Genomic DNA, 13,806 nt, shown 5'->3' on the forward strand with positions numbered 1-13,806 from the left:
CCACCCTGGTTCTTAGGCCTAATCCTGGTTCTGACCCATTTGTCTGCCCTCTTATCCAATTCTTGTGGAGAGGTCAGATCAGAGTCTACCAGGTGCTGGTGTAATAACTGGTTCTGACAATTATTTAAGACTTGCTCTCTCATAATTAGATTATACAATCCTTTGTAATCAGTAACTTTACTACCCAGTAACCAGCCTTCAAAAGCCTTAGTGGCACAATCAACAAAGTCAGCCCAATCCTGAGACTGAATTTTCTGGGTGTCTCTGAACAGCAACCTGTACTGTTCAGTTGTTAAGCCAAACCCATCAAAAGTGTATTCTTCAGGACTTGGTAATTGTTAGCATCCTCAGCTCTAGTAGTGAGGAGCTTATCTCTACCTTTACCTTCAAAGGAGAGCCACAATATAGCTGCCCACTGACTCTGGGGGATGCACTGGACAGTGCAGGCCCTCTCCAAAGCAGTCATCCATTTGTGGATGTCATCCCCTTGTTTAAAGGGGGGCACTATCTTACTCGGGTGTCTAGTATCAAAACTCCTGTCTTTATCCTTAGGGATATTGCTGCCACCAGTGGGGACTACCCCACTCAACTGTTGCTCTCTAGCAAAGGCAAGCTTCTCCTTGGCGAGGGCAAGTTCTTCCCTCTGGATCCTCAGATTAGCCTGTTTCATCCTTGCTTCATGCTCTCTCCTCTGAGGGGAAGTCATTCTCCTCTGGGAAGAGGCATGAGAGTGCGCAGATCTAATGGAGTCCCTAGAATGAGACCTATCTCTTCTAACTCCAAATTCTGATAGATACATCTGCCGTGTGGATTCCTCACCTTGTGAATATCCCCTTGCGTCAGCAACATTCGGAAATTCTTTTTGTAGCTTCGCGCCGACGTGGACTCTGACGTCACAGAGGCACGGCATCGCTCGCGACTCCGCTGACGTCACGACGCCTACAATAGGCCCACGCCGGCGTGATGACATCAGTTCCCTTTGTTCCGCATCGTCGACGCTAACGGTTTTCTGGGATCGTCTGTAGCCTTTACTGTAACTTTGTTACTATCTAAATTTCTAGTAACTTTGTCTTCTCGTTTTCATCATGACTTCGAAGAAGACTGGATTTAAAGCTTGCGGAGAATGTAACAGAATAATGTCCATTACAGATCCGCATGAATGCTGTTTGTGGTGTCTGAGCTCCGACCACGACGTCGAGGACTGCCAATCCTGCAAGAAGATGACACCAAAGGCCCTCCGAGAGAGAGAAGCAAAACTTCTAGTTGCTAAGTTTAAAGGAGGAAAAGAAAAGAAAAAATCAAGATCACGAACTCGTCGTTCGAAGTCGAGATCTCGATCGAGGTCGCGATCGGATTCGTCCTCAGCCCATGCTTCGAGGTCTTCTAGAAAGAAGCATGAAAAGAGAACCCATGAATCCCGACATCGATCGAGGAAGGAGTCGGGTTCCAAGCCGAAGTCACAAGTGAAACTGATTGAGAAGGTAGTTTCGTCGGCTTCGGAGGATCACGATGTCGAGGTTGAAGCATCGCATGCGAACTCACCGAGTTCACCGAAGCAGAAGTGTGTTCCATCTCCGGACCCATCCCATCCTTCAGGTCGGGAGGATGAAGGTGAGGAGGAGGAGGTTGGTGAGGGTGGAGCTCGGATGCCCGAAGGTAGTACGACTCCGGTACACCAGCCTGAAGAAGAGGTCACGTCGTTTCGACTCCACGCCCTCAAGAGCAACCTGGGGGTTCATACCCAGCCTTCCCGGCTCCAGGTCAAGACCCTTCGCATTTCCTGAATGCGATGTTCGGAATTTATTCAAGGGCTATGTATCCCTCTGGGGCTCCTACTGGTCCTATGGGTCCTATGGCATATGGTTTGGGTGTTCCTCATTCCTATGCACCTGCGCCCTTTATGCCTTTTATGCCGGCTCCGGTGCCGCATTGGCATTATCCGACTCCGGCGAGGCCTTCGACACCGAAGCCATCGACGCCGAGATCGATGACTCCGATTCCTTCGACTCCAGTTCCATCAACTATGATGCCGAACCCTGAGCGACGTCGTGAATCTCTTCCTCGTCCGACGTCGAGTTGGACGCCGGCTCCGTCGGAGTCGATTGCGGATCCGATGGCTTCGAATGTGAAGATAAGATCTAGGCGTGAAGCCCAAAGATTGATGGATGAGGAGAGATATAGAGAGGAAAATCTAGAGGAAGGCGAGCTTCATGATTCTGAGGACCCTTTTGAGGACCTATCTGTAGCTAGTAGCCTTGAACTGTCACCTGAATGGGACCTTGTTTGGTTTCTAATGAACCCTCAAAAGATGTGACACCTTATCATGTGGTGATAAAGAAAGCTGCAAATGTATTGAACATTTCTCTACCATCTGCAGAGTTTAAATCTAATCTGCTCACAGAGGTCCTTCACTCTCCTTCAGTGACTGAACCTTTACTACCTTTTAATGATGCTTTAAAGGAACCAATTTTAGAAATTTGGAAAAATCCTGTATCAGCTCCTGCTGTATCTAGAGCTGTGGCTAGGAGGTATAGAGCAGCTCCTGAGGACCCGGAATTTTTAACATCTCATCCTCTACCGGAGAGTTTGGTGGTACAGGCTGCCTGTTCCAAGAGATCTAAAGGTGCGTTTCCGCAGGATCCAGCGGAAAAGGAGTCTAGAAAGCAGGATCAGGCTGCTAAGAAGGTCTTTTCCTCGGCCAGTATGGCTTTAAAATCCACAAATGCAACCTGCTTAATGGGACGTTATATCCATGCTCTTATGGACACTGTGAAACAATTGGTGCCCAAGATACCTGAAGAGGATAGGAAAGACTTTCAGGAAGTTATTTCTGATACTCAAGCTGCAGCAAGACAGGTTATCCAAAGTGGATTGGACACGACTGATTCTGTGGCAAGGATCATGGGTTCTTCTGTTGCGACAAGGAGAGCCGCATGGCTTAAATCTAGTGAGTTTTCCACTGATGTCCAAGCTGCACTGATGGATCTTCCTTTTGACGGGTCTGGATTGTTTGGAAGGAAGGCAGACACTGCATTGGAACGCTTTAAAGATAGCAGAGCAACAGCAAAGTCGTTGGGCCTTCAGACCAGGGGCACTTTTGCAAGACGCTCAAGAGGATTTGGCAGATCTTCTTTTCGAAACTATAAATCAACCCAACAGCAGCCACAGCAGCAGCAGAACACTTTATACAGAGCTTATAGAAGCAAACAAAGGGCCCGAGCTCGGGCCGTAATGTTTCCTCCTCTTCCTCCTCTTCTCCATCCCAGCCCCCAGCCACAGCAGCAAAGCAGCCCTAGATCCACCATTCTGGATCATGTGGGCCCAGTGGGGGGCCGGCTTACCCATTTTCTACAAGATTGGGAATTGATTACATCGGATCTTTGGGTTCTCAATCTTGTGGAGAATGGGTATGCGCTTCCTTTCCAGGAGTTCCCTCAAAATTAGTGTGCAAAATTGCCTAGGCAGTCAAGGAATTACAAATAAACTAAACAAGTGGGAAACCAAATCAAGGACAATTGAAAAAGTATATGAGTAATAAAAAACTCACTATGTTTTAATAAAAACACAATTACAATTCATTGATCAACACATACAATGTACAATAAAGATTAAATTAAAACAACTGAATACTGAAAAATCACAGAAGGAATGTTGCATTAAAAACAATGACCCTATTGGTTTATGACAAGAACACCAATCAAGGGGTGCCTATAAATCAATAATACAGTACTCGACGCGCGTTTCGGCGACTGAACGCCTTCCTCAGGAGCCACAAAAACAATCTGAAATGATAATACAAACACATTACATAAGAAAAAACGGTATTTTATACATTTTAAGGAGTGGCAATAAAAACATGCATACATCGTTCTATATTACACTTTAACTTAAAAATGACATTCTATCTATACAAGGGAAACAATTGTCACCAAGAGAAAAGGTTTCCCGAACCACTTTGTTTACTTTATGTTCACTGATTTGTACATATAATCTGATATTACAAGAGTACACCACACAATTAATTTCTAAACTTGTTAGGATACACTATGAAAACAAAGGCCATGAAAACATACATTTCGCTCTCGCATGTTTAGTAGATTCATGTAGTCAGGTACGATGATAATACTTAGAACAACTTACTTAACATAGACCAGGGATTTGCTCGGTCAATGCTCAAAGGTTTGTATATATTTAGACCAATTTTCATCTAAAGCAGGAAGGAAAGGGAAGCGGGAAGAGACGGTGTTTAAAAGAATTACCAATTTCAATCTTTACGAAAAAAATAAAAATCATATAAAAAATGAATAAAGAAAAGGGAGGGGGGATACACACTTGTTACGAGATTTGGGCACAATAGTGGCATTGGTGCAAACAGCCAAGAGCATTTATTGGATTATAATAGCGTATTTCTTATTTCTCAGGGGTGCTTAAACAATTAGTTGCTTCCTCATTCCGTTGGAAAATGGTGCGCACATACATAATTAAATGTGGCCTGCTTCATCTAAAAAACTATATCTTTTATGCCAGTTGTTCTACAGTGGTATCACGATTTACGGGCCACAAGAATGGGTGGGGGGGGGGGGAGGACGTTTACAAGAAAATATATATAGGCATAATACCTGCAGAGTGATGTCTCTGGAAATAGATGCAACTAATCTGGTTCCGACGATAGGAGATGTTCACAACGTTTTATACAAGTGATTAAAGTCTGTAAACAGATATGCATCCGATGGTCAGAATTTATCACAAAAATTCGGTGTAGATCGTTGTTTGATTAATGGGCTCGCTCAATTTATGAAAAAAGGGCGGGCTATCATGCATTATATTTAAGGTGCAGGAGGAGAATTGATACACGAAATCGACCAAAAGTTTCCATGCAATATAATGCTGCATAGAACGCTAGTTTTAAAGCTGTCAGGCAGTTCCACTTAATGAGACTACGCGTCTGGAAACTTACCCGTTTTAAGAATATATGTGAAATAACGGACGTGCAGTTTGGCTTGACGGTTTCAATTCTTAGAGGTCACACCTGCAATATATAGAAAATGTGTACAGACTGTCAGCAAACTTGTGCTGCACTTTGAAAGTATACCGACCAAAACCAACAGAGCTAATGCAGCCTGCTAGGGGCATTAATGATAATGCAAGACGTAATACAAAGACACATGGCTCACCTGGAGATAGCTGAAAAAGTGCCTAAATACTTGGGATGCTGTGAGGCATTTTTAAAGCGGCTATATAAATCTCCGTGCTGGTGCTCTTAGCCGAAAATCCGCTATGAATGGAATTTAAAATATCCGGGGCGGTCGGGCCTGTAGGGTATAGATGAAATCTCATTATATGCCTCTGTGATAGTGTAACACTATCATGTGAAAAAAGACTAAACAGGGGATCTCTCCCATAGTAATGGCGGAAAACGGAGAGGATGCGACTCTTACCTTCCGTGAAGTGTGATGTACCCGGTGTTGGCGCACTCGGACGCGCGGAAAGAACGGCTGGTCAGGATGTAGAATGATAATCAACGGACCTCTAGATAGCGGTCTATTTAAATAAATGGCCCAATCTAATAGGTTCTCCTATTGGGTCATGCTTGACGAACTACAAACGACGACGGGCATAGAAATAGGACTCCGTTCGCCTCACATTTGTAAACTACAGCGCAATCATGTAAACGCAGGAAGCCCTATACTTAGCGCTTTCTGATCAAAAAGAGAACCCACATCGTCTCGGGTCTCAAAAATTCTTATGCCGCATGTAATGGTGATAGAGTCAATATGCACAATAATATTCCACGGGTCCCTGCTACGAACAGGGCTCCATGGACGGAACGCTGGCTTCACAATGGGCAACCAATAGAAATGGACAAAAGATTCAAGGTATCGCTGTCAAGGATAGACAGAGAGAATAGGGTGATAACCATACTGGTTAGTTTTACCAAATGTGTCAAAAACGATCAATTTGTAAATAGCTGTCTTGAAAATTAAATAACATGATTGCACAATATTTTAATATCCCGATCAGTCATTCACTATATTAATATACTAACCGCGTGAACTTGAGAGACTCTATATTGCAATAATCTCAAGAGTCAAAGTGCCAGAATCTGACCCTAATCTTGCCAATTGGGTGCTGTGGCCAATAGTTTCAGTCACGACCGACATATACGTTGTCAATCATCCCTTAGTCGCAGCACTGGTATAAAATTAATGACCTCGCATTCTGTCTGAGTCAGACAATTGCATTTTCCCAAGGGATTTCGGAATTCAATCCCTTTTTAAAAGTCCCCAACGAAAATATCCAGAAGACTTCCCGCTTCTTACGTGCTGCATTGCCACCTGAATTTTCTGCTAGTCTAATTTTTTCGATGATGCACCACTTAAAGTCATCCGGGGTATGATTTTTTTCTTCAAAATGCTTGACTAGTGGCGCTGTAGTTTTGTGCGTTCGAATCGCTGAACGATGTTCCGTCAATCTTACCTGGATTGGTCTGGACGTTTCGCCAACGTAGCCAAGTTGGCAGGGGCAGATGATGAAATAAATACAATTGGCTGTCTTGCAGTTCCACATATCCGTGGCTTTGAAATGACATCCATTGTGCTCAAAAGAGTCTCCCTGTAAAATACTAGAACAAGATTTACAAGAAGAGCATTTGACCGTGCCTCTCACTGGGAAATTGTTTGCAATAGACCTTTGCACAAATTCAGAGGTAGAAACATTAGATGTAAACCGCGAGTGTACAATCAAATCCTTTAAGTTTTTATTGCGTTTGTATGCAAACAATGGTTTTTCAAATTTCACCTGTGAAGTAGGGTTAGAATTCAGGATATGCCAGTTTTTGTTTACAATATGTTTAACTGTATTGTCTAGTGTAGAGTGTTTGGTAACACAGACTAGTTGATTCTTGGGTTTAGGGACTTTTTGTCGGAGAAGGGCATCCCGATCATAGAATCTAGCTCGTTTAAAAGAGTCTCGCACTAATCTGTGCGGATATCCTCTGTTTAGAAACTTTTGGCGCATGATGTTTGCTTGGGTGTCAAAATCAGCAAGGTTGGTACAATTCCTTCTGACACGAAGGAACTGTGAAAACGGTATACCATCACGTTGACTCCGGGGGTGAAAACTCTTAAAATGCAAAAGAGTATTCCTGGCCGTAGGCTTTGTAAATAAGTCAACTATCAATTTGTTGTTTTGATGCTTGATTATTAAATCTAAGAATTCTACCTGATGTCTATTCGACTGGGCTGTGAATTTCAAGTTGACATCGGTGAGGTTGATCCACTGTAGGAATTCTTCTAAAGAATCTTCCCCATTGGTCCAGATAAAAAAGATGTCGTCAATATATCTGGACCAATGGGAAATGGATTCGAAGAAGGGGGCTACCTCATTGTATATGAATTTAGATTCGAATTCAGCCATATAGATATTGGCAATTGATGGTGCTACCGAGGCGCCCATGCTGACGCCTCTAATTTGTCTATATAGAGTGGTGCCAAATTCAAAAATATTCTCAGTGAGGACAATATGTAAAAGGTCCAATAAAAGTTGTTTAGGACATTCAACATTGAACTGGTCGATGAACCAACTTGTTGCTGACAGTGCTTCCTTCTGTGGTATGTTACTATACAGTGCTTGGATATCCATGGTAACCAAGATATCATGTTGGGGGTTAAAAGCTAGATTCTCTACCTTGGATATCATAGCCCCTGTATCCTTGATGTAAGATACAAGCTTGGGTATATATGGGCAAAGAAAGGAATCTATATACTTCGAAAGTGGTTCAGTATTCGTGCCTATGGTGGAGACAATAGGTCTATATGGCGGATCAGTTAAGTGCTTATGGATTTTGGGCATGCCATAGATGCAAGCGATCTTTCCTTGGTGTGAGTTAAGGAACTCATACTCTTTTTGCTGTATGTCTCCGGTGTGCAATGCATCTTTTGTAATGTCCAAAATTCGCTTAGATATAAGTCTAGTGGGGTTTGATCTAATCTTTACGTAAGTAGTGGTATCTCCTAACATGATGTTCATATTGGACTCATACGTGGTCGAGTCTAGCAGAACAATCCCACCACCCTTATCGCAACTTTTAATTGTCAAATTATTATTGGATCTTAGATTTTTGAGTGAGCAGGATTCCTCCTTACTGAGATTATAGATTGGTTTCGGTATAAAACGGAGTGCCCTTTCTAGTTGCTGCAATACTACTAATTCGAAAGTGGCAACCTCTGGGCCCAGTTGATCTAAAGAAGGATAGAAGGTGGATGGTAATGATCAACTGGGCCCAGAGGTTGCCACTTTCGAAAATCTAAGATCCAATAATAATTTGACAATTAAAAGTTGCGATAAGGGTGGTGGGATTGTTCTGCTAGACTCGACCACGTATGAGTCCAATATGAACATCATGTTAGGAGATACCACTACTTACGTAAAGATTAGATCAAACCCCACTAGACTTATATCTAAGCGAATTTTGGACATTACAAAAGATGCATTGCACACCGGAGACATACAGCAAAAAGAGTATGAGTTCCTTAACTCACACCAAGGAAAGATCGCTTGCATCTATGGCATGCCCAAAATCCATAAGCACTTAACTGATCCGCCATATAGACCTATTGTCTCCACCATAGGCACGAATACTGAACCACTTTCGAAGTATATAGATTCCTTTCTTTGCCCATATATACCCAAGCTTGTATCTTACATCAAGGATACAGGGGCTATGATATCCAAGGTAGAGAATCTAGCTTTTAACCCCCAACATGATATCTTGGTTACCATGGATATCCAAGCACTGTATAGTAACATACCACAGAAGGAAGCACTGTCAGCAACAAGTTGGTTCATCGACCAGTTCAATGTTGAATGTCCTAAACAACTTTTATTGGACCTTTTACATATTGTCCTCACTGAGAATATTTTTGAATTTGGCACCACTCTATATAGACAAATTAGAGGCGTCAGCATGGGCGCCTCGGTAGCACCATCAATTGCCAATATCTATATGGCTGAATTCGAATCTAAATTCATATACAATGAGGTAGCCCCCTTCTTCGAATCCATTTCCCATTGGTCCAGATATATTGACGACATCTTTTTTATCTGGACCAATGGGGAAGATTCTTTAGAAGAATTCCTACAGTGGATCAACCTCACCGATGTCAACTTGAAATTCACAGCCCAGTCGAATAGACATCAGGTAGAATTCTTAGATTTAATAATCAAGCATCAAAACAACAAATTGATAGTTGACTTATTTACAAAGCCTACGGCCAGGAATACTCTTTTGCATTTTAAGAGTTTTCACCCCCGGAGTCAACGTGATGGTATACCGTTTTCACAGTTCCTTCGTGTCAGAAGGAATTGTACCAACCTTGCTGATTTTGACACCCAAGCAAACATCATGCGCCAAAAGTTTCTAAACAGAGGATATCCGCACAGATTAGTGCGAGACTCTTTTAAACGAGCTAGATTCTATGATCGGGATGCCCTTCTCCGACAAAAAGTCCCTAAACCCAAGAATCAACTAGTCTGTGTTACCAAACACTCTACACTAGACAATACAGTTAAACATATTGTAAACAAAAACTGGCATATCCTGAATTCTAACCCTACTTCACAGGTGAAATTTGAAAAACCATTGTTTGCATACAAACGCAATAAAAACTTAAAGGATTTGATTGTACACTCGCGGTTTACATCTAATGTTTCTACCTCTGAATTTGTGCAAAGGTCTATTGCAAACAATTTCCCAGTGAGAGGCACGGTCAAATGCTCTTCTTGTAAATCTTGTTCTAGTATTTTACAGGGAGACTCTTTTGAGCACAATGGATGTCATTTCAAAGCCACGGATATGTGGAACTGCAAGACAGCCAATTGTATTTATTTCATCATCTGCCCCTGCCAACTTGGCTACGTTGGCGAAACGTCCAGACCAATCCAGGTAAGATTGACGGAACATCGTTCAGCGATTCGAACGCACAAAACTACAGCGCCACTAGTCAAGCATTTTGAAGAAAAAAATCATACCCCGGATGACTTTAAGTGGTGCATCATCGAAAAAATTAGACTAGCAGAAAATTCAGGTGGCAATGCAGCACGTAAGAAGCGGGAAGTCTTCTGGATATTTTCGTTGGGGACTTTTAAAAAGGGATTGAATTCCGAAATCCCTTGGGAAAATGCAATTGTCTGACTCAGACAGAATGCGAGGTCATTAATTTTATACCAGTGCTGCGACTAAGGGATGATTGACAACGTATATGTCGGTCGTGACTGAAACTATTGGCCACAGCACCCAATTGGCAAGATTAGGGTCAGATTCTGGCACTTTGACTCTTGAGATTATTGCAATATAGAGTCTCTCAAGTTCACGCGGTTAGTATATTAATATAGTGAATGACTGATCGGGATATTAAAATATTGTGCAATCATGTTATTTAATTTTCAAGACAGCTATTTACAAATTGATCGTTTTTGACACATTTGGTAAAACTAACCAGTATGGTTATCACCCTATTCTCTCTGTCTATCCTTGACAGCGATACCTTGAATCTTTTGTCCATTTCTATTGGTTGCCCATTGTGAAGCCAGCGTTCCGTCCATGGAGCCCTGTTCGTAGCAGGGACCCGTGGAATATTATTGTGCATATTGACTCTATCACCATTACATGCGGCATAAGAATTTTTGAGACCCGAGACGATGTGGGTTCTCTTTTTGATCAGAAAGCGCTAAGTATAGGGCTTCCTGCGTTTACATGATTGCGCTGTAGTTTACAAATGTGAGGCGAACGGAGTCCTATTTCTATGCCCGTCGTCGTTTGTAGTTCGTCAAGCATGACCCAATAGGAGAACCTATTAGATTGGGCCATTTATTTAAATAGACCGCTATCTAGAGGTCCGTTGATTATCATTCTACATCCTGACCAGCCGTTCTTTCCGCGCGTCCGAGTGCGCCAACACCGGGTACATCACACTTCACGGAAGGTAAGAGTCGCATCCTCTCCGTTTTCCGCCATTACTATGGGAGAGATCCCCTGTTTAGTCTTTTTTCACATGATAGTGTTACACTATCACAGAGGCATATAATGAGATTTCATCTATACCCTACAGGCCCGACCGCCCCGGATATTTTAAATTCCATTCATAGCGGATTTTCGGCTAAGAGCACCAGCACGGAGATTTATATAGCCGCTTTAAAAATGCCTCACAGCATCCCAAGTATTTAGGCACTTTTTCAGCTATCTCCAGGTGAGCCATGTGTCTTTGTATTACGTCTTGCATTATCATTAATGCCCCTAGCAGGCTGCATTAGCTCTGTTGGTTTTGGTCGGTATACTTTCAAAGTGCAGCACACGTTTGCTGACAGTCTGTACACATTTTCTATATATTGCAGGTGTGACCTCTAAGAATTGAAACCGTCAAGCCAAACTGCACGTCCGTTATTTCACATATATTCTTAAAACGGGTAAGTTTCCAGACGCGTAGTCTCATTAAGTGGAACTGCCTGACAGCTTTAAAACTAGCGTTCTATGCAGCATTATATTGCATGAAAACTTTTGGTCGATTTCGTGTATCAATTCTCCTCCTGCACCTTAAATATAATGCATGATAGCCCGCCCTTTTTTCATAAATTGAGCGAGCCCATTAATCAAACAACGATCTACACCGAATTTTTGTGATAAATTCTGACCATCGGATGCATATCTGTTTACAGACTTTAATCACTTGTATAAAACGTTGTGAACATCTCCTATCGTCGGAACCAGATTAGTTGCATCTATTTCCAGAGACATCACTCTGCAGGTATTATGCCTATATATATTTTCTTGTAAACGTCCTCCCCCCCCCCCCCCCCACCCATTCTTGTGGCCCGTAAATCGTGATACCACTGTAGAACAACTGGCATAAAAGATATAGTTTTTTAGATGAAGCAGGCCACATTTAATTATGTATGTGCGCACCATTTTCCAACGGAATGAGGAAGCAACTAATTGTTTAAGCACCCCTGAGAAATAAGAAATACGCTATTATAATCCAATAAATGCTCTTGGCTGTTTGCACCAATGCCACTATTGTGCCCAAATCTCGTAACAAGTGTGTATCCCCCCTCCCTTTTCTTTATTCATTTTTTATATGATTTTTATTTTTTTCGTAAAGATTGAAATTGGTAATTCTTTTAAACACCGTCTCTTCCCGCTTCCCTTTCCTTCCTGCTTTAGATGAAAATTGGTCTAAATATATACAAACCTTTGAGCATTGACCGAGCAAATCCCTGGTCTATGTTAAGTAAGTTGTTCTAAGTATTATCATCGTACCTGACTACATGAATCTACTAAACATGCGAGAGCGAAATGTATGTTTTCATGGCCTTTGTTTTCATAGTGTATCCTAACAAGTTTAGAAATTAATTGTGTGGTGTACTCTTGTAATATCAGATTATATGTACAAATCAGTGAACATAAAGTAAACAAAGTGGTTCGGGAAACCTTTTCTCTTGGTGACAATTGTTTCCCTTGTATAGATAGAATGTCATTTTTAAGTTAAAGTGTAATATAGAACGATGTATGCATGTTTTTATTGCCACTCCTTAAAATGTATAAAATACCGTTTTTTCTTATGTAATGTGTTTGTATTATCATTTCAGATTGTTTTTGTGGCTCCTGAGGAAGGCGTTCAGTCGCCGAAACGCGCGTCGAGTACTGTATTATTGATTTATAGGCACCCCTTGATTGGTGTTCTTGTCATAAACCAATAGGGTCATTGTTTTTAATGCAACATTCCTTCTGTGATTTTTCAGTATTCAGTTGTTTTAATTTAATCTTTATTGTACATTGTATGTGTTGATCAATGAATTGTAATTGTGTTTTTATTAAAACATAGTGAGTTTTTTATTACTCATATACTTTTTCAATTGTCCTTGATTTGGTTTCCCACTTGTTTAGTTTATTTGTAATTCCTTGACTGCCTAGGCAATTTTGCACACAGGTTGTTTACCCTGCCCTAGGAGTCTAATAGAGTATTACCCAGGGGGTCCTTGTTATTCTCGATGTTCCCTCCCAATTACCCTCCTTGCCAAGGTTATTGTTCGGAGGACCACCTACTTCTCCTACAAGAAGAAGTCCTGGCTTTGTTTCGAAAAGGTGCGATAGAGGTGGTTCCGGTGCAGGAGAGAGGTCAGGGATGCTACTCCCGGTACTTCCTGATCCCCAAAAAGGATGGCAGGCTTCGGCCAATTCTGGATCTCAGGATCTTGAACCTTTACCTGAAACAGGAAAAGTTCAAGATGCTCACTCTTGCACAGGTTCTTCAAGCGCTGCTGGAAGAAGATTGGATGGTGTCGATCGACTTGCAAGATGCGTATTTTCATATTCCCATCTTGAAGTTGCACAGAAAGTATCTCCGTTTTACGGTTGGGTCGCAACACTACCAGTTTGCGGTCCTTCCGTTTGGTCTTACTACTGCGCCTCGAGTCTTCACCAAGGTGATGGCGGTGGTGGCAGCACATCTCAGGAGGTCGGGGATACATGTGTTCCCGTATCTGGACGACTGGTTGATCAAAGCGAAGTCGCCGGAGAAGGTGCTCCATCATCTGCAAGAGACAACTCAGTTGTTACACAGGTTGGGTTTTTCGATAAATGTACCCAAATCTCACCTGGTGCCCTCCCAGCGCAACCTGTTCATAGGTGCTGTACTGGACACAACTGTATGTCGTGCATTCCCTCCACCTCAAAGGATTCACGACATACAGGAGATGATTCCTTTGTTCTACAATGGAGCAGTCGTTCCAGTCCTGAAGGTTCTTCGCCTG

At 42.2% G+C, this 13,806-nt stretch overlaps 1 protein-coding gene and 4 long non-coding RNA genes across 5 annotated transcripts in view; 3 read left to right on the forward strand and 2 right to left on the reverse strand.

Moving 5' to 3' along the window:
- The window catches only part of TRIM24 (tripartite motif containing 24), a 1,142,914-nt gene that overhangs the window by 781,275 nt on the left and 347,833 nt on the right, over positions 1–13,806 (forward strand). The window lies entirely within an intron of this gene.
- Positions 3,651–4,700, reverse strand: LOC144806344 (uncharacterized). Its single transcript, XR_013605792.1, has 3 exons — positions 4,620–4,700; positions 4,141–4,207; positions 3,651–3,782 (listed from the first exon to the last, which is right to left on the reverse strand). It is a non-coding gene; the product is annotated as an uncharacterized LOC144806344 (long non-coding RNA).
- Positions 4,966–5,484, reverse strand: LOC144806213 (uncharacterized). Its single transcript, XR_013605740.1, has 3 exons — positions 5,439–5,484; positions 5,175–5,312; positions 4,966–5,029 (listed from the first exon to the last, which is right to left on the reverse strand). It is a non-coding gene; the product is annotated as an uncharacterized LOC144806213 (long non-coding RNA).
- On the forward strand, positions 10,937–11,455 carry LOC144806279 (uncharacterized). Its single transcript, XR_013605758.1, has 3 exons — positions 10,937–10,982; positions 11,109–11,246; positions 11,392–11,455. It is a non-coding gene; the product is annotated as an uncharacterized LOC144806279 (long non-coding RNA).
- Positions 11,721–12,711, forward strand: LOC144806417 (uncharacterized). Its single transcript, XR_013605803.1, has 3 exons — positions 11,721–11,801; positions 12,218–12,284; positions 12,643–12,711. It is a non-coding gene; the product is annotated as an uncharacterized LOC144806417 (long non-coding RNA).

This window comes from Lissotriton helveticus, chromosome 1_1 (assembly GCF_964261635.1).
Source record: "Lissotriton helveticus chromosome 1_1, aLisHel1.1, whole genome shotgun sequence".
Taxonomy (NCBI): Eukaryota; Metazoa; Chordata; class Amphibia; order Caudata; family Salamandridae; genus Lissotriton; species Lissotriton helveticus.